The 24,331-nt window shown below is 43.2% G+C and overlaps 1 protein-coding gene and 1 long non-coding RNA gene across 4 annotated transcripts in view; one reads left to right on the top strand and one right to left on the bottom strand.

The window, feature by feature from the left end:
- Positions 1-24,331, bottom strand: part of DOCK1 (dedicator of cytokinesis 1) — a 274,016-nt gene that overhangs the window by 83,012 nt on the left and 166,673 nt on the right. The gene's annotated exons all lie outside the window — the stretch shown is intronic.
- LOC146543901 (uncharacterized) lies at positions 1,258-23,010 on the top strand. 2 transcript variants are annotated; one of them, XR_014884703.1, is made up of 5 exons: positions 1,258-1,495; positions 5,703-5,858; positions 16,795-16,985; positions 17,904-19,690; positions 19,798-23,010. It is a non-coding gene; the product is annotated as an uncharacterized LOC146543901 (long non-coding RNA). The 2 variants fall into 2 exon arrangements; XR_014884702.1 differs by having other exon boundaries at positions 1,268-1,495; positions 17,904-23,010.

Genomic DNA, 24,331 nt, shown 5'->3' with positions numbered 1-24,331 from the left:
GAATTTAAATGGTTCAGGTTTATGCCCAAATAAAATTCAAAAGAGAAAGTAGAATATTTTTATGAATAATTTCAGGTCTTATTCCAAACCTCTTCTCTTTCAAAGGTTTCAGGTTTTGATGGTTTGCAATAACTTCACTGTTAAAGTGAGAGAAACAAGAAAACCAACAAAAAAAGCCATCCAAAAATGGCTTTCTCAGAACGGGCAGAATTAACAGATGAAGGTGTACATGGTTTGTTTTGGACATCACTGGGCCAAGAGAAATCACCAAAAGTATCTCCCACATTCAGATGAAGAACATCAATCCACAGGGGCGCAGCTTATCTCAGTGTAATTAATAACAAAGATTAGCTCTTGGTACTTGTGCATAAAAAGGAGTGCTTTTCTCCAAGCTCAGCTTCTACTAACAAAAGAATGCATTATCCATGTCAGGAAGAGCCATGGAAGTTAAAACCTTGAGAAAGAGAGAAGTTGAGAGGCTGGAACTGCTCACAACGTACTTCGTTACAATACTGAGAACGTCGCACGCAGCAACAAAATCTAACACTAACATACTGCAAAAGATTTGTTAGACAAAAGACTTTATCAACCCAATTAAAAGAAAGAAATTAACATTTTTTCACGACGTGATCGGAATAGAAGGGATATGATTACAGAAGAAAATCTCTTCAGGAGATGTTTAGGGAAGACAGACTGATGCTGAAGGACAACAAGTAACAAAACCAACGTCCTAGAGGGATGAGGTTTGTGGCTGCTCAGCCTCTGAGGACGGGTGGTGCTGGGGCTGCCTCTCAATGCATCAGCAGCTTTCTGTTGTAGTTACAGTGAAGGTCCTTTGAGGCAGGGACTGATTTCTTATCCTCTGTTTAGACAGTTTCTAGCAGAGTAAGGCTATTCCATCACCTGGATGCCTTGATAATGCATCCCTTTTCATTTATTTCCTGATAAGACACCTTATCAGTTCTTTATAAATCAGGAGGAATAACCACTTGCGCCAGCACACAGTGAGTCAAACACCTATGCTGCAGTTGGGTACCACTCACCTTGCTCTCCCTGCCTGGGCAAAGGGCAGCTAAGTCCTAATTCCTTCCATAATTTCTCCTCCCTTACGGCCCTCCATCCAGAGTCAATAAACCCACGATTATGCTGCCCATTCAAGCTGTAAACATAGCTTCAATGGCAACCACTGTGTATTTTTATCATTGTTAATTCTTAATCACGCCCAGCGGTCCCACAGGGGGTTAAATGGTTTGTGGATGCACGCCTAGAGATGGCTAAAGCAAATAACAACACAAATACTACTGCTTTGATTCTGTAATTTTACCTTTGCAGAGAAGCCCTTTTTTCCTACAGTCTCACTGAATGCAGGAGGCTATTCCTACTTGTCACATCTAGACCTCCATTGGCAACAACAAATGAAGAAAGGACAAAGAGGGAGAGCATACAAGTGGAACAGCACTGTGCCAAACAACTCTTTTTTCCTTCCCTTTCTCAGGTACAGTTGGTTCTTCTTTCTCCATTCTCTCTTATAATTAATCACATGCCCTGATTTTTTTTATTTGCCTCTCCCACCACTAGAAAGCATTTGCAGAAGCTATAGGAGATGAGCAGAGCTGCATCACACCCAACTCACTGTGTAACACACACACGTGCAGATCAAACTAACTCTGCACAAAGAGTTTTTATGGAGAATGATATTTCAGAAGCAGAACCTTTCCTACAGTATATTCTGTTCTGCATATTATCTTGTCAGCTTTTGCATCAGGTTTGCACTACGAGCACTTGCACAAAATACTTACAAGAAAATCTGAAAATAGTGCAAGCTACAAATGTAGCCCATGAAACCCCGAAGAGAGCATCAAAGAATAAGCACAGAAGAACCAAGGAACCAAAGGACAAATGGTTTCTGAAATGACAGCATAACGATCTAAACAAGAATATACACACACAGCTTAAAATAACCTAAGTTTAGCTGCTAATTCAATAAAAGAGAGGGAATTTGAGAGATGTTATAAAAGGGCCTACTACACCATTTCAGTTAATTTAGATGGAGGGATAATGAATGCTTTATTACAGCTGATCGGCCTTCCTGCACATTACCATGCCTCGCATGCTTGTGATTTTGCTGCTCTGGGAGACAAATTTGCTGTGCATATATGAGACAGACTACTCTTATCTTGTCAGACTGTGTATGAAACAACAGACCTAGACCTTGAAATCCCCATGCAAAACCCAGACCTGAACAACTGCTCACTAACGCATGAATACCAAAGTTTTCTTTTAAAGAGCAATCACATCAAATATCTTCAAATTATTTCTCAACTTTTCATCTGCAAAGCACAGTTAAGTTTTAAACAACTTTTCACTTGCATATAAATTAAAATTCACATTTTAATACATCCCAGTAACAGCTTTTCTCTTGGCATCACATACAGATGATGATTTTCCAATTATTATGACCTCTGAACACAGAGAATATGTAATACTCAGTTACATATTCTGTGTATGTCAAATGAAAGGCAAAATCATGGCAATGTGTGAGCATGAAGGCACGTGTCCTGCTCCCATCTCCCTTCAACCGTCTCCCCATCCCAAACTCTTTTCTTTCCTTGTGATATTATTACTATTAACTTCTTTTCACACCTCCCAACCTGACAGCTGCTCAGCCCACATCAAGGTTTCCAAAATCCTTTTCATTTTACACTCCTCTATGTGATAGTTCTCTGCCCAGCCTACTTCTCACTTATCCTTTTTTGTTGCTGTTCAGTAATACGCTAAAAAGATTCCTTGCAATATATTCCTTCTAATTCATCGGGCTAAAGAGCAGCCAAAACTTGGGAAGAAAAAAAAAAAAGAGAAGAAAGAAACAAAACCCTTGATCATTTGCTTTCTGTTGAATTACAATTCCAGGGCTGACTGTGATAATAGCACAGAGTAATCCCAATGAAGACTTGCTGCTAAATACTTACATTAGCATAATCTTCTCCTATCCTCTACTTCACACCAGCACAGGTGCATCGTGTCACTTTATTAACCTATTTTCTAATAAATATTTCAGAAAGAGTTTTAGCATATTATCTATAATCACTGACACCTCCTTCCTCATTTATATTCTGCACTGTGCATCCTCTAAAACAACGGGGACGGATGAATGAAAAATAACTGCAAGTTACAAAATTCTGAAGGACAAACTTGTGCTTTGACTACCAACACTCGCATCCACAGCGCGCTGCTCCACAACCAACCTCTGCAGTGCTGCTGTCTCACACCTTAAGGCCCGTTTTTGCAACGGAGAAGTGCTCTGACGCCGGGCAATCAAACAATAAACGTTAACAGAAAGAAACAAAACAAAGGGAAGAAGAAAGTTGGGATTTTTTTTTTTTTTTTTTTTCCAAAAGAAATTCTGTCTCCAGAAATTCCATCTGCCATTTAGCTCTAGCTGTGGATAGAACCTTGCGCACTGAAGTTCACCTCCTAGAGACTTTTATGACAGAGTAATAAAAGCTTGCAAGTGGTGTTTTCTAAGGGAAATGCTGCAAGACAATTTGAGTGTTTTTAGCTAAGGCTACAACACTGGGAAACCAGTGCCTATTGCACGTAGACAGCATCAGTGTCCCTCTTCACCAAAAGCAAATATTCCATAAGGAACGTACAACCACTGAATTCAAAACTGACTATTTCTAACATGACAGTCAGCAAAAACTTGGGACAGATCTTGTAATTTAAAACAAAGGTAATTTGTTGAAGCACCACTATAAGAAATCTCTGCATTCAGCTGTGTTATTAAGCAAGCTGTTTTCATTTAAAGCGGTGCTCAACAAACTGCCACAAGTCTTTGCTGTGGAGCAGGTATCCCCACCTTCCCTTGCTGAATTTATGCGCTAAAAAACATCACTTCCAAGCAGTTGCATTTCCAAACTGAGAAGCAGGAGCACGTTTGTAACAGTCCCTCTATACAAAATGCTTAAAGGTCACTGAGCAACCCAAGAACGTGGTGTCTTATAAGTAAGGCATCTTTCTTTGACTTGGCCTTAGATGGGAATACTGCCTCAGCATTTTACGACTACTGTAGTATAAAATACCAATGTCTGCATGGAATTAAGAAGTTTTTAAAGAAAGAACTGTCACAGAGCAATCTATGACTACCCACACAAGCCCTCCAGCCTGTCCCAACCATCCCAGCCCTTTGATTCTCTTGGTACCACCAGGAAGATTTAGCTCCCAGGAATGACCAACCCCAGGACAATTCAGTTCTATTCCCTTCCATTTGACACAAAGTAAAATACAGAACCACGTTTAGGATGGCGTGCTGACCCCCAACAAATGGAAAAACTATTTTTTTTTTTTTTTTCCCCCCTACCACACTGCTTTTGAAAGAATTTGGCCTGGAAGTAATTTCAACATAGGGAATCAAGTCATGTGAAGTATGGCAAAGGACACCAGGTAAATTTTCCTGCAAAGCGTGAATTTTCTGATTATGAATTTGGCCAAAAAAAAAAAAATAAAAATAAAAGAAAGAAAAAAAGAAAGTTTCACATACATGACAGGATTGCACCAGCAAGGGAACCTCTCTCCTTTTCTGCTGACAGCGCTGTCCTTTGTAACTCACAGATTTCTATGGACACCCCAATGTGAATACTGATTAAGGCTACTTTGGGTAATTATGGATAAATCAATAGAATTGATTCACTGCATTTCATATTCTTTGACATTTCCATCAATCGTGCAATCAATTTTTTTTAGACAATTGCAGCTGGATAAATAAATCTCCTAATGCTAGGAAAATAATCCTAATTTTTCCTGCAGATATTTGATCAAAATCCATCACTGAATACAAATGGGGAAAAAGCAAGCAACCCACAGAGCAAGGTGCCCAAAGGTTAGTCCAGAGCAGACCAGTGCTGCTGGGGTGATAAATCGTCTCAGCATCTCAGTTAGCTGGAAAGGTCTTTTGGCTCCGTACGTTATCCAAAATGCTAAGTTTACCACAACGCCTGATAGCAAAAAAGTTTCCTCAGGGGCTGAGAATAATTTGGTTTTTACATTATGTCTTCACATGACTTTTCATTTACAAGAGGCACTGTCCAGAAGAACCAACTTGCACAACCTTGGGATGTCCTTCTCCCAGACCCTAACCAGCAAGCACAAGACTTAACTCCTTGGGAGGCAGCACAAATACAATCTTCTGCTAATTGACACACATATATTAGATATATTTATATATCACAGAATCATAGAATGGCCTGGGTTGAAAAGGAGCACAGTGCTCATCCAGTTCCAACCCCCTGCTATGTGCAGGGTCACCAACCAGCAGCCCAGGCTGCCCAGAGCCACATCCAGCCTGGCCTTGAATGCCTCCACGAGGTAACTATAATGGCTGTTCCACTTTGCTGTTTCCATGCATTTATGGGGTTGGCAGCCTTGTGAAGAGATCACTAATGCTGGTAAAGTATTGAAAAGCAACCACAACAACATAACCACTTTTCTGGAGCTTTAGGTAAGGCTGCATTTGATCCTAAGCGTGGCTCTCAGATATTGCTGTGACACACACAACATTTCAAGAAGGCAGTGGGGTATGCAAGAGGAGAGTGAAGCGAGACGAGAACACTGCTGGTCCCCTGCACAGACAATTGCTTGCACAACCCAGCTATTAACCTCAGGACAAGATCAGTGCTTTGCTGTTCTTTTAATTTCTCTTGCAGGCTCCTGTCTGCTATGGTTTGCAACAAGATGACTGGAATGAAGGCCTCGATGAGATGCTTCAGTACCTCCAAGTCCCAGTGATCCTCCCAGCAAGCGCCCACCAAACCCATCTCTTCTGCAGCCAGCAGTAGGATTTTTGGCTCATGTGGAAAGAGGTAAACTGCATGAAAAGTCAGCATGCAGAGGACACGATAGCAAAAAGCAGCAGTGTGAAGTTAAGGAGGAAGAAGGGCTCAAACACAGACAGATCAGGTGGTTAAGGTACACAGGGGCAGAAGGGAGGATAAGGGAAAAACCATTTCCTACAGCCAAGAACAGCGTGAAGGTGCCTGTGGCTTATAGGGGAAGCTGAACCTGGAGCTGGCCCATAAGCACAACACACCATCCATCTGCTGCTTGGTTCTGTTAGTGATGTTTGGCTGTAGTTTTTTTTTTTTTTTTTTTTAGTTTTTATTTTCTTCTTCTATATCATCCCAGAGCAGTGATTAAGCTGATGGGTTAGCAGGGAACTCTGGGCCCTGAGGCTCAGTGAAGACCCAGGTCTCCAAGCAAACACCAGCCAATGTCCGACCAGCCGGGATCTCTGCTCCCTGCAAGAGATCCATATTGAAGCCACTGCTCTCAGCCCCTTGGGGTGATCAGTGTGGAGCAACCCCACACCGTTCCCCTCATGCACATCCCCATATATCTGTAACACTCTTTTTTGCTCTGCTCTATCCCTTATTTTGGGGAAGCCCAGAGACGCTGATTACCTTTGACTGCCTTCAGCATTAATTTCATCCTCACCAGGCATGTGCTTTCTCCAGTTTAGAAGAGCTAAATAACGCTGCAGATAGAAATGAACTGCATTGTAAGGAATTGCAATGGAATTGCACAATCAAAACCATTTTTGTTCACCCTTGTAATGAGCGTGCAGCATGTGAGGAGAGCCTCTGGGTCAGCAGAGGGGCATTTCTGACACCACAAACAGATGCTTCTGCAGAAAGCAATGTGCTCTGACACAGGATGGCTGCAGGCTGCAATGCCTGAACGTGCTTGGGGCCCTGGAGGACCTGGTCCTTGCTGTGCCCATCCTCCTGCAGCTGGCCAGCAGCTTCTGCCTGCTGAAGGCAAAACCTCAGAGGCAAATGGGATACAGGTCATGGAAAAGAAAGGGAGGGAACCCTCCAGCATGGAATCCAGTTTGGTACAACTTTTAGGCAGTACTTAATTTTCCTCTCTCAGTGTTAATCCTGAAGAAGCTCTTCAGGTCACAAAAATGTGCTATATGTGGATAATACGTATTTAAAGCTACAGGAAACTATCTGGCTTTATATATATAGCATCTTGGAAGTCCTGTTTTAGTATACCATGAGACTCGCATTTTATTTCTGACAGCAGGCTTTGTCAGACTGTACTGGAAGATACAGCTGTCATTTGTAGATTCCTGATCTTTCTTCTGGTAGAGCCATACAGAAGTTTGCTTGAACAGGGAATTAACAAGCGTGCACCCAGCACCAAGGCAGGCCAATTGACTCTGTCCCAAATCCAGCACTTTGAATCTGTAAATCAGCTACATTTGGACACGTTCTGGCTCCGGCAGCATGGCTGGACAGGAGCACATGGGAGCACCGTGCACCCAGCAGCACAGCTGGTGCAAGGTCTGCAGGAAGCAGCAGCACGGTGCGCTCAGAGCAGGGCTGTGCACCTCTCCAGGCAGCACAGACAGGCAGTGTTTCCCACATCAGCACAGCTGGAGTCATTGTCACAGGCCTGCCTCAAAGTGCAGCTGGGCAAAAGGCTTGCATTTACGCCACGCACATTTACGTACCATTCATGCTCCTTTTATGTTCTCCTCTGGCCTGAGTTACACACTCCGGCTATCTCTATAGACAGATAATTTATAAAGCCAATGGCACTGAAGCCGAGCAGCTTCTCTGTGAGCAGTAATTATTTTATGAGCTCATATGGATTGTAGGAACAAAGAGAAGAAAAATCCAGAGCCAGCAGCTTCACCCACTGAGATAAAGCTCAGCAAAACACAGTGAAGTTGATTTTCTTTTTTTTTTTTAAACCAATGTTTGCACATATACAATTTGTAGTAACAGCCCTACTTCTGCTGATCTTATACAGCATAATATAAAGTAATGGAAAAGTGCATCACTTTGCTGTTGAAAACCATGATGCGTCCCTGACGCAGTGATTGGAGAAGCCAAGCATTCTTGCTATTTAGCAGCCTTGCCTGGGTACACCACTCGCTGCAGCAGAAACCATTTGCAGGAGGTGAACAGCTGACTTCAGGGAACTACACAGATGTTAGCAGCCTGGATGAGTGTCCACAAACATCTGAGGGAGATGCAAGAGGGAAGAACCAGGCTCTGCTCAGGGATGCCTGGTGCCAGGAGAAGATGCAACGGGTGCAAACCAGGATGGTTTGCATGGATCTCCTCGTGGATCTCCAAACCCACCTGGATATGGGTGTCCTGACAGAGCAGGGTGCGATCAGAGACCCAGAGGTCCCTGTCATCCCACGTCAGGTCACTCCTGTTACAAATTCCAACTAAGCCAACACACAACTTGTTTTACCCCTGCACTACACTGAGGTTTAAGCAATAACACACAGCTAAAGCTGTGCAACACCAACTTGAGGCCCATATGAACAGGATCCTTGCTGCCACAGGATCGGCAGCAAGAGACAGAGAGGTGCCCAGCAGGATGATGGCTGACTGGAAGCAGGTGCACTGCCCTCATGCCAGCACCAAGAAGCCAGGAGTGAGCTGAGCACCCTGGCCTTCCAATGGAGAGCAATGCTAGTAGGACAGAGACTAGTAAAGGACAGTAAAACGCTGCTTTAAGCAAGGCCAGGGATCCACATCCATCTGCAGCACACATCATGAAAGGTCTGTCAAAGGCAAGACCTGCAGGCCAATCCTGAACAAACAGATTATTTGTCAATGGTTCACATAAGGCAAGAAGGATGGTTTTCCGATTTTTTTTCCATAGCTTAACAGACAAAACCAGAATAGCACACACAGTCTGTTCAAATATTACATATTCCCATCTTGAACATCAGTAATACACAAACTGTGATGGCTGAAAATGGATGCCCTAAAAGTGGCTCTGTGTGATAACTGAGATTACCAACAGTGCTTTCAGTCAGAAGTACTTGCACGACAAACAAAAGCTTGCTATAAGGGCTCTGTCTGACCACACCAATAGGCCAAAAAGGCAAGGGAACAATGGTGCTGAAGATTCAGGGGATGCTAAAATGGAACACGTGCTGTTTTAGCGTTCCTCCAGGTCTCTGGTAGAAAACAGTATTTTAACAGAAAACATGCAACAAGTCGTTTGTAGTTATTGCTAAAACTACTCCCATTTTTTTTTCTAAACATTCCAACTCTGAGATTAAGAGCTCCCCCCCATATTTTAAGAGGCTGCTTCTTCGAGTTTTATTAGAAAAAATAACACCTTCCCACCATGCTATTCAGGCCACATAATTCAAATTTTACTGCAGGAGATAATTAACATTTTTATGATTTTTTTTTTTTAAGATATATCTACATTAATATTTAATTTGCTACATTGCAGTTGCGAAATTCCCCTTTTATGCGTATTTAAAAGTTACACATTTCCTATCACCCGTGCACTGTACGTAAGGGTAAAAAAGGAGCCCCCCAATAAGGCTCAGCTCTTGGCATGCCACCTACATCACTGCTGTAGAGAATGAAAATGCAGAATTGCAGCACGATTGGCTTGGAAGGGCACTCATAGTCCTGTCATGGGCTGTACCCCCAGCTCAGGCTGCCCAGGGCTCAGCCATGGCCATGCAGTGCCATGGGAGCAGTGCCAGGGCTGCACCACTTCTGGTCAAGGGTTTCCTCCTCACATCCAACCTACATTTTCATCTACTTCATTTAAAACCATTCTCCCTCATCGCTATCTGGCAGCGTATAAAGTGAGTCTCCCTCCTGTTTATGAGCTCTTACACAACTGAGTCACAATGAAGTTCACCCCCAAACCCAAACACTGTGTCCAGCTGCCACCAACCTCACCAGTACTCACCACTTCACCACAATATTCTAACAGAGCGTTGCAGATGCTTTTACACTTCCATTAAAAATACGTTTCAGCTCAGATACAAATAATTGTTGAGTTGATTATTTGCCCTGTGCCACAGTTGGAGAATATAATTGTACAGACATGCAAAGAAAAAACAATTCCGAGTCCAAATTAACCCTACACACATTATTTCTGCAGGAGAGTGTCTTAATTGCAATTATCCATTCAAAGACCAACACAACACTTTGTTCTTAATTTGTGTGTAGCATGATGAATAGGTTTTAAATTAGTCAAAAAAGTAAATATTCGTCTGTGACAAATCACAATTACCACATGATCACAGCTGTATAAATTACTGTCCGCTGAGAAGTTTTCGGCTGTGGTAAATACAGACTTCTTTAAGTCACCTTATAAGCACAGGGAGTTGGGGGTCACCTTCTCTCATTCATAATTACTTAAGAACGTGTTAATGAGGTGAGGACCAGACAAAAGCAGCTCTGGCAATCCTGAGGAGCAAATGAGTTTGTGCTTTAAAAGCCCAGTGCTGTGTGCTGAGCCAGCTGCGGGTCGGACTCTCCTGCTCAATAAAGGCAATCTGCCCTGGGGTGAAATCTGCAAATCACACAATCCACATTAATCTAGGAGCGGGATAATGCTGGTACAATGATGTACAAATGAAAAACAAAGTGTTCATGTTTTGTCTTTTATGCCGAGTTAGAGAATAAGTAAAGCTTCCCATTCATCCACGTGGAACTGCTCAGGTAATCCATGCAGCCACCTCTGTCGATATCAGCTGCCTCATTTTCTTGTTCTGCATGGAGTTTCATCCCTAAAAGAACATGACTAATCCAGATAAGAAGGAAATCTGCGCTTTCCTACTCCACCACCAGCTGAATTCAGTTTTCTCCCCTTTTTATTTAAAGAGGAGTCAATAGGGCTGTTACCACACGTGTGCCAGGACACAAGTGTTCAGCTCAGCAGGGATGGACACGTGCAGAACACCTTGGTGAAGGACAAGAGGCTCCAAACCCGATGCCCTGGGAGTGCTGACAGGGCAGTGAGGCTCTGCCAAGGTCCCTTAGTCTTTGTGGGGCTCCAGGGGAAAGCCTGTGGCCATGTGGGTCAGACAGAGTCACAGAACCATAGAACCCTTTGAGCTGAAAAAGTCCTTTAGGATCCCCAAGCCCACCCCCACCACACCTGCTGCCCATGTCCCTCCCTGCCACATCTCTGCAGTCCTGAACACCTCCATCCAGGCAAGGGGACTCCTTAACCCTGAGCAGTCTTGCAGCCTGTTCCAGAGCCTGACACATCACAGATGGCTCCGTGAGTCTGTACCAAGCTGCTTGGGTGTCTGATTTGGGGCGCCGCTCGTGAAGACAAACACTGGGTGAAAACCTTCTACATTATCAGTGGTTTGAAAATATTTTTAAACTTCAGACAGCTCCTGCATTGCATTTCAAGGAACTTTTACCCCAAACTTGAAATAACAGCAATTAAAGGCAAAGCTGAAAAGTGGGGTGAGAAGCAGAGAAGAACATCTCTCCCCCACACTCCTTCCTGCATCGTGTGAAGCTGCTCACCCAGGCAATGTGCTCTGCTGCAATGGGGCGTGCTGTTATCAGCTGCTGCTGCTAAGGGCAGCTCTGACAAATCTCATTAGTGCAAGTAAATCCAGCAGGATATCATTTGTAAAAGCCATCCAATACCTTGCGTGGCTTTGGGTCTCCTGTTCAGCTAGCATAGCCCATGCTCCTCCTACTGAGTATCACCAACTTCTAATTTTTAAAACAACAAATCTAAACTAAAATATATATCTATATCTATATCGAAATAGTGGGCAAAATGCCCACAACACCTCACTGGGAGAAGTCAGGGGGAAGACAATTTCACATCAGCCCTGTGATATATCATCCTGGATGCACTTGTACAGGAAACCTACAGAAACTGGAAACCAGCCTGAGTGCCACAGAGATTGACTTGGATAAGAGAGCTAAAGCAGACTATATAAACATTTATTTCACATTAATTTCCTGCCATCCAGCTCCAGTAGCCCATTTACCCCTATGAACAGGACCTAATAGGCGACAAATCAGTTTCCATGTTTTGGGCATTATGGAACTGCAGAGAAATGTTCTGCTAGAGCAGCAAGGTCTCTAGCACTCTGTCCAGCAACAAGTCGGGCACTGAAGAGCCTTAAATCACCAGACTGTCCCTTTCTCAGCTATGTGACCACTCCTGTGGCTTTGAAATTTCAGAATGAGAAATCTTTCTCTATGGCAAACTCTGTAGCTGCAAGCAAAGCAATTTAAAAAACACTTCAGGAGAGTGGTTCCTACATACAGCTTCTGTTACAAATTACTTGGCTCCAGCATTCACAAAACATGCAGTTTAAATAATACAAACATGTTATGAAATTATTGTGATGTAAACAGCTAGAAAAGTTGTTTCCTTCAACAGATCCATTACAAAAGAACAGTAATGCAAGGTTATTTATCATAGAATTATCACAGAACCATAGAATGGCCTGGGTTGAAAAGGACCACAGTGCTCATCCAGTTCCAACCCCCTGCTATGTACAGATCACCAACCAGCAGCCCAGGCTGCCCAGAGCCACATCCAGCCTGGGCCTGAATGCCTGCAGGGATGGGGCATCCACAGCCTCCTTGGGCAACCTGTTCCAGTGCCTCACCACCCTCTGGCTGAAAAACTTCCTCCTCATATCCAACCTAAATCTCCCCTGTCTCACTTTACAACCATTCCCTTTTGTCCTATCACCACCCACCCTCACAAACATCCGTTCCCCCTCCTGTTTATTCGCTCTTCAAGTACTGGAAGGCCACAGTGAGGTCTCTCCCCAGCCTTCTCTTCTGCAAGCTAAACAAGCCCAGTTCCCTCAACCTATCCTTATAGGAGAGGTGCTCCAGCCCTCTGATCATCTTAGTGGTCCTCCTCCAGATTCATTCCAAGAGCTCTACACTTTACTCAGCATCTATTAATTCCTGATAATTTGGTGCAGTATTATTAGAGCTGGCACTCTGTACAACATGCTCCAGTCATCAGGATAACTCAATAATACAATACTTGTCTCCTGACCCATCTTTTTATAGGAAAAAGCTGAAATCAACATGCTGCGATAACAAGACTGCAGTCACGACTTCAGCAGTAATTATTCAGTTTCATGGATAGTTTTGATGAGGCTGATGTTCATTATCTTTAGCTCTACAAGCTCTGCTCCAAAGGCTTTGGGCTCTAGGTTTAAAGCTGAGCAAGGCTGCATGCAGGTGTCCTCTACAGACCGAGCCCTGCAGGCACGCTGCCATGCATCCCCACCTCCCCAGCCCCATAGCAGAGGTTCAACACAGCACGCTCTGATCCACATCTACCCAAGCCAGCTGGCTCTGCTCAGTGTCCTTAAATCAGTAGAACTAACCTTACTCTTTTGTCTTGAATCCAATGAGGAAATGACGATCCAAGGTGTGATGCAGAACCATTCCAGAGGTGATAACCTCTAGCACAAAGATGAGAAACCAGAAGAGTCGCCTGGGCAAGACTTCATAGAAGCAGAGAACTCAACAGGCTGTTGGGTTGAATGTTTGTCTGTACCTATGCTGTGTTTGAAAACAAGGTACTGCACCGATGTTCCTTATTGTATACAGCTCTGAATTGTTTTTCCCATTTACGCACTGGAGATGAGAATTGTTCTATTTTGATTAGACATCAAAATGGAACATGAAAATAATATATGATTTGAATTCCACTCTTCACTGTTGGTTACTCACTGCGTGAGCACAGAGAAATTACTTAATCCCACTATGAATCAACTCAAACATCTGTAAGGTCAACAGAACACAGACGATCTTCCCCAGATGCTCTGAGTTTCTCGCAAAAATAATTCATATTAGTATTATTGTGCCTACATAGATCTGACACTATAAATCTTACTTTAGGGCAAAAAAGGCATCTTTGACAGTGGCACCCCTTCAGCAAAGATGAGCTGTACAAGTTGGTAAAGTTTAACTCACCCGCAATGCCCAACTGCTTGGGTGATGGATCCAAAATGTCATTTCTCAGACTAAAATGGAAGACCTGTATGGATGGGCACGTGAATAAGGGATCCAGTTGGGCCAGTCTGCCAATAATGCAGCAATAAGCTTTAAACATTTAAGCTTATTTGTATTCGAGCCAAAAGTACCTTTAAATCAATTAGTTAACCAAGTGGTTTGTAAATGGAAGATCAACATCTAAAATGATCACACAAAACATAATAAATGCTTGATTATGAGAGAACTAGACACAAGAGTAACATGCTACTGAAGAAACACCACTGGCACACTTCAGACTAATAGTAATAGAGAATGGGAAACAATATACTGTGTGCCTGACAAAGCAGTTGATTGCTAAGGACCTCAGCCAGCACAAGACCTGCATCAACACCTGGCTCTGAATTCACACCACAGCCAACCTACAGTACAGCCATGGCTGGGGACGCAGCTCTGAGACTAAAGGAAAGTGGAGCTTTAAGGCAAGCTGAAATAGGCAAGATAAAATCACTCCCAAATGCTGTGCCTGTGTTTATTTTCACTCAATTTGCTAAGACTGCGCAACGCAAGATGCAGTATGATGATAAAATGCCTCGAATAACATGGGTTTGCACAGTGCCACGTTTCCTGCTGCTCGTCTGTGCACTCAGGAATGGGAAGTGGTTGTAAGCCTGTTAAGAAAACATCTCAGAATTCCTCAGAGCAGATCAGAACCCGCCCCCTTAGGGACTGTGAGGCACAGGGCATCCTGTCACAGCAGCACCTGTGCCTACAGTCATCTGCCTGGACAACTGATGCACATTACCTTTATTATTTACCTATTACAGCTCACAATGCTGCATCACAAACAAGTCTGCTTAATTTCCATAGAGGTGACTTGACTGCTGGCATCCCCCCCTTGCACCTGGACTGTATAAACTCTCAACAGTGAAAACCAGAAATACCTGGATTTTGACATAAAACCTGTCATTTTCTTGTATTTGCTACAATTGAGGCTCCAAAAAGGACTGAAAGATACAGACTGAACTTCAGATCTTTCATCCACCACATCCTTCTAACCCTGCTGAATTTGCATGGCAGAACATTTCCTTTAGTATTTTTCCCACACCCCTACCAGCATCCACACCCATCCACGAGCACAACCACTGAAATGGGCTCAAACATTCAAACTTACATATATTTTTCATCAGTTGGGTTATTTTATTTTCATAGAACCACAGAACGGCCTGGGTTGAAAAGGACCACAATGCTCATCCAGTTCCAACCCCCTGCTATGTGCAGGTCTCCAACCAGCAGCCCAGGCTGCCCAGAGCCACATCCAGCCTGGCCTTGAATGCCTCCAGGGATGTTGCCCAAGGAGGCTGTGGATGCCCCCTGTTCCAGTGCATCACCACCCTCTGGCTGAAAAACTTCCTCCTAATATCCAACCTAAACCTCCCGGTTTAAAACCATTCCCCATCCTATCACTATCCACCCTTGTAACCTTTCTTTTAAAACTTTTTCCCTGGGTCATGGTGCTACACTTAAAATCTCTTACCTTCATGTTACTATAACTCACAGAAATTTAGAGAAACATCGACATTGAATTATTGATGTAAGAGAAAAAAAGTTACCTGAAAGCTGAAATCATTCATTCACACCATCTTACTCATATATTCACTACATTACATTCAAATAAAACAAACATTAAATACACACAGAGCTTTAAAACAGTAGAGATAATTGATACCAAATAATTTGATGAGGCCCAGTAGCTGTTTTCTCATCAGCACTTATGGTTTAGGTTCCATCAGCCACTCTCAGGGATGTGTGAGCAGAACTCAGCTGCCAGCCCCACAGCCACGCACTGCTGGACATCCATCAGAGAGCAGGAAGAGCACATTTTTTTCCCCTCTCCACCCATATCTGGAGTCACACGTTGTGTACAAACTGCCTCTGTTCTTTTGAGAAGTTGGCCTTTAATTTCCTTTTTAATATACGAACTGTCTCGAATAAGATATAAATAATCAAAATGCATATGCCAGGTGTTTCTCTCTTAAATCAATGAGAATGAGTTGCACTTTTTGCAGCTCCCCACACAGTTTCATAATGCCCAGCAGATCCTCAGCCTCTGCATTTCCCAGACAGCTCTCCTGGAGCCAGACAATTTACGATTCGGGGGAAGAAGGAAACGTTCAAGGGAACTGCTTTATAAGTTGACAATGGTCAAAGCAATTGCAGCCAAGGAGAGCTGAAGGGCATTCCATGATGCCCAGAGCCAGGAACCATTTCTCCCGACTGAAACGTGAGGCAGACTTGCCAAAAAACATCATTTTCATAACCGTCAGTTCTTAATTACTCTCTCATTTAAATATTAGTTGAATTAGAAGGGAGGAAAAGAGTACCTTAAAAATTTGTGTATGAATGTTAAGTCTGTGCAAACATCAACAAAGAAAGATTTACCATAGGAAAAGCTGGCATGACAAAGTTTTAACTCTTGAGATATTTTTTGTATTTTACAACTCAAGAACAACAAAAAAACCCCCCAAAAACAGCATTATAAAGTTAGTGATAAGCAAAGAGATCCTGCTATTCTCAAAGAGTTCCACATTCAGATCAGTTATTCACTCACAGATTACCATGTCCACCCCCAGCAGAAGCATCCTGCTCAGTTTGAAGCTGCTGCTTCTAGCTCTTGATTTTCTGGGTGTGTGTTCTGATGTTCATTTCTAACAAGCATATATACCAGAGCAGCAACGAAAGGGAAGCTGAGCCCAGCTGCCACCGGTACCTGGTCACTTTATTCCTTCTACGACTGAATCATCATCTAGCTTTTAATTCTGAGCTTCTGCTGGCGACTGGCTGTCAGACAAAGCAGGGCTCTGTGGGGCAGGAGGTCAGCAGCCACCAGCTCACATTTTCTCCCTCTATCCCTGGGCACACCATGCTCACTGCCCTGTTTCCAGCAGCATCACATCGGTGTTTCAATAGAAAACAGCTTCCAGATACAGCCCTGTCCCTTTGCTCCTAGCAAACCTGAGACGATGGCATCCTGTACTGGAAAAGCTTTCCTGCTGCTGGTGTGTCCTCAGTCCACAGGACTCCGCTGCCCAGAGCCCAGCCCAAGGAGAAACCTTTCCATTTGTCAGCATTAACAGAATGATCCCAACTTCCCTGTTAAATCAAGGCAACTGTTCTATTTCATCTATCAGCCTCTCACAGGTAAGGGCTCTGTGTCAGAACAAGAGAACAACTTCCACACAAACACGTAAGTAAAAGAGATTAGATATTTTACAGCAGAGAGAACAGCACGCTCCAATTCAAAACTCCCCACATGGAATTGTGCGAGTTTACAAATTTAGACCAAGCCCTGATCAAGCACCAAACAGAGGAGACGGTGCTGTCAGGGGAACCACAGCAAAATACACAGGGCTGCAATGCTAGAGTGGCTTTAGTGGGGTTGTTTTTTCTCCCTAACTTTCCAAACAAATTAGCAATTCACGTTACAGATGTCGCAGGTTACAAAGGAAATTAACACAAAAGAGTAACTGAAATGAGTCTAATGAGGGAATGTTATTTTCTTCCCCGGGGGCTCCTATGTTTGCACACACAGCTCTGTTTTATCAAGATCATATCCAGAAACTGCTCAGCAAAAAAATAAATCTATAGAACAGCTCTCCTTCAGAGATATGTATGAGTTTTTGGAGGATTCGGCACAAGTTTGTCATTGGCACTATCCTACTATTCTCCTACGTATTTTTATTTCATGCATCTTTTCTTATACAAATAATTAGCTTAAAATCCTGACTCACAACAAAAGAAATCCTTGTGAGTTAGGAGTGCTGGATGTCTAACTCTTATGTTAACATCACTGTGGGTCAAATCTAGAGCATGCTGTTGGGTCAAAACACATACAAAGCTATTAATAATTTCAGTCTATTTTCAGACTTATTAGCAGCTCTGATGCTGGAATTTAAAGTACATTTTATACGCTGGATGAATAGATCACATATGCCAGCATAAATTTTTCATGATTTCTTCATAAATTCCTCGTTTCTTGTTGTCAGTTGTCTTGGCAGAAACTGAAATATACAAAGCTGTAAAAACATCACTCTAATTAAGACAACTGTCTACTTCCAGGAACACCTGACAGCAGCCCCGCCGTGTATCACCCAACACAACCACAGCACAACGACCTCTTCCAAATGCAGAGAATTGGAACTAGTGTGCATCAGCTGTGTGCAGCAGGCTATCGGCTGAGCAACACCCACCTGCACCTTGTGAGGCCCTGAGGGCTTACATTTAATGCTTCTTCCCCATTTAGAAATTCAGACTGGTTACAAACTGTATTTTGTTTCATTTCAGCACTGAACGAGAGACTGAGATATTCAACTTCTTTGATAGAAAGATATGAGTTTACTGGAGGTTATCGGGGTTTTTGTGTAGGTGTTTTTTGGTGGGCTGGCATTTTGTTACTTGAGTCAGAACACCTGTAGAAATGGATGAAGAAAACAAGTAAGGGGATCCACAATAAAGCTGAGCTCCTTTTCCAAGGAGAACGAAGCTCTTATTTCCTTCCTTGGCAACCCGACTGCATCAAATCACAGTCATGGGGGAAGACAACCCAGGAAGGTTTGCTCTGCACTTGTGGAAGTGTCATTTGAAGGAAAGCCAAACTCGGCACACATTTGCATAATGTCACTGCTGCATTTAATATTCCAGCACTGCGTTTGGCAAGGAGCAAAGCCACACTGAACCCTCCATACGCCTCTGATCAGTATTCACCTGAAGCGCATTCACTTCTCAGCACCGCTCCCAACACAGTTGGGCAACGAGGTGAGGGATAACTCCTAACAATAAACAGGGGAATTAAATCTTTAGAAGCCATTGAAAGCACTGAAAATTACAGGTTTAGGTAGACTAGAAAAACTCAGTAGCTAAAAAGCAGTAACTTCTGGGTCACTGCAGCAGGTGTTGAATGCATGCGTGGTAAACCACTTGTTACTGTACAAAGTAAGGAAGGTAAATCCCAGTACGTCTGGTTGCAAGTAGGGGATATCTTTCAGAAAGGAATGTTTTCCTTAAGAAAACTTTTCCTAGATAAAATATGACTTAGATGGTTGCGAAAGAAGCACATCGTAAAAAACAGTTTGATAAATGAAAAAGCAGACAGCGTTCTAGAAGAACTTACATAAAACACTCTTGGCTGTGACACTTGGCAATTTTACTTTGATTTTTAAAAATTAAACACGGTTGCTGGCTGAAAAGATGTGAAACAGCCCGGCAAGAACATAAGAAAAGAGCGTGGGAGGGAGAGGGAATACTTCAAAACCACAGCATTGCACTGCGCTGATGAACCGCACAACTAAAATTCATTCCAGAAATGTTTGTCTGGATATCTTTCTAAGTCAATTGTAAGAAAACCATCAACTATCTTTTCCTATATCTTACTCCTTTTCTCAGCCTTGTATTTTTGCTACACCTTGTATACTTGCAGACACGATTGAGCTTGCAAAGGGTAAATCACAAAGTAATTCATTTTATCAGTCAAATATGGAAGGGAACAGAAACAGTGATTACTGAATACCTGAATTCTCAGAGGGAACATTTCAGCATTAAGAAATAAGTACTGTCATAGAGGTATATAATTTTAAAGTTTCATTTTTGATATAGGATCACCTGTTCTTCCCGCAAAGCCATACCAGTCCGACTGCTACAAAAAAAAAAAAATTATATATCTATATATTTATAACTTTCACATGCAGTATGAGAACAACTGAAGAGAGAAATAAACATCAGGAAAGGGGATGCCCCTGTTGCAGCCTCCTGCCTTTCATGGTGCATGCCCTTGGTGCACCAAACCAACAAGCAATGCGTTTCCACAAAGGAGGAACCCGAGGAGCTCTCACTCTGCAGACGACTACCTGGTGGGTTAAACTCCTCATGTTTTTGAGAATAAATTGCCTTGCCACATGCAGCAATGCATCTCAAAGGTTACACGTTAGCAGATTAACAGAAAACTCCTTTCCCACAGTACTCTTGCTGCACCTTGATGCCACGTTCCCTCCCAGAGCACAGAGCAGCCGCTGGCCACAAACTTACCTTGCAGTATCAAGATGGATTTGACAAGAACCTGGAGCAGAATCAGAGCTGATGTCCTGCAAGCACTGGGTAGCCCTGGTGATGCCCCATGGCTGATGAACACAGCACATAACTTGCACACGGCAGTAACTCCAGAGGGAAAACTCATGCTCTGTGCTGCCTCCTCTTATTAACAACTCCTGGCTCCCACACTGCCTAACCACAGCCCCTGGGAGCACCTGGGCTGCAGCACAATTACTCTCAACAGCTTTAAAGAGCTACAGCTGGTGGGTTGTTAGTGTAATATCCCCTCCATCCGGAAGGCCATAATGCATGCTATTAACAGGGCAGAGCTGTAGCACAGCCCCTGCTCCGCTGTGACCTACCCAATGTGTATGTGCAGTGCAGAGCCATCCCCATGGACAGCAGCTGGAGGACACGAACCACCTTTGCAGCGTGCTCAAACGTTACACGTGGATACGAGATCAACGCTGGAATACACAGAGCAAAGTTCATCCCTACCAGCATCCTACCTGTCCGTCACTCATGTATCCTAAGCCTGCAGAACCCACTGGTCTGGGTCAGGAAGGCAAGCACAGAGCTAGAGGTAGGCCCAGCACATAGCACACAGCACTGACACCAGCCCAAGAGCGACCTGCTGCCAGCTGCAGGAGGCCAATGACACCTGAGCCAGCGTAAAGCCTGCCAGTGTCAATTAAGCTGTCAAAGAATTAACTAATTTAATCAGGCAGGTGATTTTGAGGCAGATCACTGCTTTGTGTTCCATAGGTGTGGTGGTTTCCATCCCACAGCAGTAGCTCCAAAGTGAACTTCGGCCATGCGGTCCCAGTGTAGCCAGATGGATGATGTATGGATCTGAAGCTCCACAGACACCGGATGCATGCATAGAGAGAGTGAATGTAAAGAAGGAAAACATTTACCTTTAATACCTTTTAAACTATTGTTTTAATGGCCTCAAATGAAAAAGGTCCTGGAAGATTAATTTTGGTTGCTTGCTTCGCCATTCAAAAATGGGAGCTGTAGAGCAGTATCTGAGAGCTAACACAAGCAAATCTATGTATTCATTGCATTAAGGATGCTCTAATTGTGATATCTGTTCAAGAACAATGAATTCATTTTATATTTCCAAAGAGACCACCCCAGAACTGTCAGCACACTGCTGTGCCTACCTCTAACTCAAAACCTTACAATGAAAAAGGAGGAACACCTGCCAAGCATGGCCTGCTATGCCACCAGGATGTGCACAAGGGACTTTTCAGTTCTCTTACCTAGTGCTACCAACTATCACACAGGTGGTAGCCAGTGATCTGGCACTTCTTTTCCCTCTAAGTATACTTGTAGCACTTATTGTTCTACACTCACGCATGACCGTACAATCTGTTATGTCACAGCATGAATAGTTTTCCATTTTTTTAGCCCTAGCTATTACTCCACTGGCTGTGCTTCCTCATACTTGAGCTGTCTTCCAGAGTACTATTCAAAATTCTGTACGTGAGATACTCCTGGTCTTAAAATTTAATAGCCCTACAAAAGGCCCCATTGTCTTTTTGTGCTTGGAAGATGCTGTTCTCAGAAGCCAAAGAGATAAATAATTGTGGCTTCAGAAAGACAAACAGCCAGAAGAAGAATTGGCTGGGAGTGGAAAGGAAGCAGAGGTTTAGGTGCATTTTAGCAAAATTGTATTATATCTGGAACTGTGCTGGACAGCATTCTTGTGAATTATGAAAAACTATCGCGCCAAACCAGCATAATATTGCTAATAATGCTGTTTAATGAAACTACTCTTGCTACGATATTTATTTAATATGCCACAAAAGCGTAGCAGATAACTCCTGCAATTAAAGAACTGGGATTTGAAGTGACGCAGTAAAATTACCAAAATTCTAAGCTTATTTTTATTCTTGCACAACTTAGTTCTCCTGAAAATGACTAACATTGGATAGAGTAGAAAATACCACTGAAATGGTGACTTACTGACCTGCAAAGAGTTTTGTCATGAAGAAAACCTCACAAGGATGGCTATCAGGGGGTTTGTCACCCACAGAGGTTGAAATTATCCTATCAGAATTCACGTGGCTCTCACTCAGACCCTACAGCTCCATACAAACCCAATGAACAACCAGCACCATTCAGCAGCCCAGGCTCCTCACCCACACAGCAAAACTCTATGGGCTCTGCCAGGTGGGAAAATGGGCACTGCAGGAAAGGGCCCAGTAAAAGGCTTCAGCTCCACATGTGCATTGGTCCTGCAAGTCAGACTCCAAGCAAAAAGAGCGACAAAAATCCCTTGGCAGTTCTCGGGGTCTGAGAACCAGACGTACTGTTTACATCTGGACCTGCACAACTAGCCTTGCTGACTCTGTGTGGGAAGGATAACCTTCTCCAAAAGCCGATCATTTTTTGTTTCTCTCATCCCTCAGGTCTGACGTCTTCAAGCACCAGCAGGAAAAACATTTCTTGCACTTTATGACTGATAGGTCTTGACAAAGGTAAGGCACAGGGGACAACAATGGAGCTTCTACTATTTACCAATAATTTTTATTCCGGTATCTCAAAAACCTGATTGATGAAAGCAGCCGGGAACAATAACCTGGGATGATAAGGACACTGTTTTGACTATGGGAAGTACACTGACAGGAATCAACATACTAAAATAATTCTTGAGATGTGTAATCATACACAGGGGGAGGGCCGTCTCCCTTCTGTGACGCAAAACTCCCACTCACCTGAAAATCAACAGGCTTGGCTTTTTGCTGTCTGTGTGCAAGGAGGCAGAAGGGGAAAAAGGGCATTAATTTCTGTCGTTAGGACGCTTCTTTAAAAGAAAATAGGAGGATTACAGCGCAGAACTCCTTACTGAAAAGAAAACAGAACACGTTTTGAAGAGTGGCTGAGCAGCCCAAAGGCCATTTTCTTCCCTGCCCCACTGCTTTCACTTTCCAGTGTTGAAAATAATGCAGTCACTAACTGAGGGCCAAAACCATGGAGCTCACCATCCAGCTTCGTAACAAACTTCAGTTTGTTACAGAATAAGAGCCAAGAGAAGCAGTTAAGTCTGAACCTCCATTTGTGACATACAAATAAACATATTTCTTTGTTTCTGAAGAATGAAACATTTTGTTGCTTTGTTTAAACGACAGAACAGGGAAAGATTAACAAAACTCAACTGTGGAAAAGCAGCACATCTTTCACTCACCAGATATTTTAAGAGGTGTAACAGCATTAACCTAAATGACGCTGATTCGGAAAAATAACAATTATAAGCGAAAATTGCTACACCTTCAGTTTTAAAAATAGACGTCACGTGGCACCAGCTTCTCCTGTTAGCAAAAAATGGAGAACTGCTAATGTGCCTTTTGATTTAACACCTTCAGCTTCATTTAATTGCCTGCTTCATGCTGCTGCTTCCACAAGGATCGAGCATTCACACATTCTTGTTCACGCCATGCATTTCGAGCCAGAAAAATAAAGGAACGTTGCAGTTTTAGGTGTGATGTGGGCAGCATTTCATTGTTTGAGTATGCAGGACGCATCGATCCAGGCAGCTGACCCGGTACCAGGGGTACCAGGATTTAAGGCAATAAACAAATCAGCACGTCAAAGTGGGTTTGGTATCCTTGTCCACACGCACCACACACCACGAAGCTGTTTGCAGGATGGGAAGGCAGCACTTGGACTTGCTTGTAAAGTCAAGAGCACGAAAGGTAGCAAATAGCAGACCTGAGGTTAGCCAGGCATGCACTATGAGTGACTCAACATGAGCACAAATGCGTCCCCAAAAGGTTTCACAGGGTGCACAGATCAGCTGCTGCTTGAACCAAGGAACTCCCTGGTGATACCCAGCTCCTCTTGTTCCTTGTGTTACCTGACTCCTCTTATTCTTTGCATACTAAAAATTTCAGTTGTGGCCATGACTAACACCATCACAGAATGGTTCAGGTTGGAAAGGAACTTAAGGACCATCCGGTTCCAACGCCTCCGAGCAGCTCTGGCTGCCCAGAGCCCAACTTCTTAATCTTGTATGTAATCAAGTCAGTGAAAAATACATGCAAGTATACAAAATAATCAGTATCTTGTTAAAAGCAAAAGAAAACAGCCATTTACAGCATACTCTGATAATGGTTCCAGAAAGGGAAGCAGAAAAACTTATTTGTGATGTTCTCTTGCTTTTGTTTATTGTAACCACTGAGCAAAGCTGCTACTTTCACTCAGTTGCATGTAGCTCAATGCCCTATTTTTCTTCTAAAGAATCACATTTCTGAGCCACTTCTGAAAACGACAGACTGTGAGGGGCCTCTCAATTGCTCATTATGCTTTGCAGAACAAATATTTAAAAGTTGGTAAAATATATCAAAGAAGATGACCAGCAGGGCAAACTTTTGGCTTAGCAGCTACCCAGCAGTGATGCCCCATGCACTATCTTGTATGTAAAACCCACACCAGCAGCACAAGAAGCCCACTGGATG

Source organism: Meleagris gallopavo, chromosome 8 (genome assembly GCF_905368555.1).
Source record: "Meleagris gallopavo chromosome 8, MGAL_WU_HG_1.1, whole genome shotgun sequence".
Lineage (NCBI taxonomy): Eukaryota > Metazoa > Chordata > Aves > Galliformes > Phasianidae > Meleagris > Meleagris gallopavo.
Note: the sequence above shows the minus strand (reverse complement) of the source record. Positions and strands in the feature narration are given on the sequence as shown.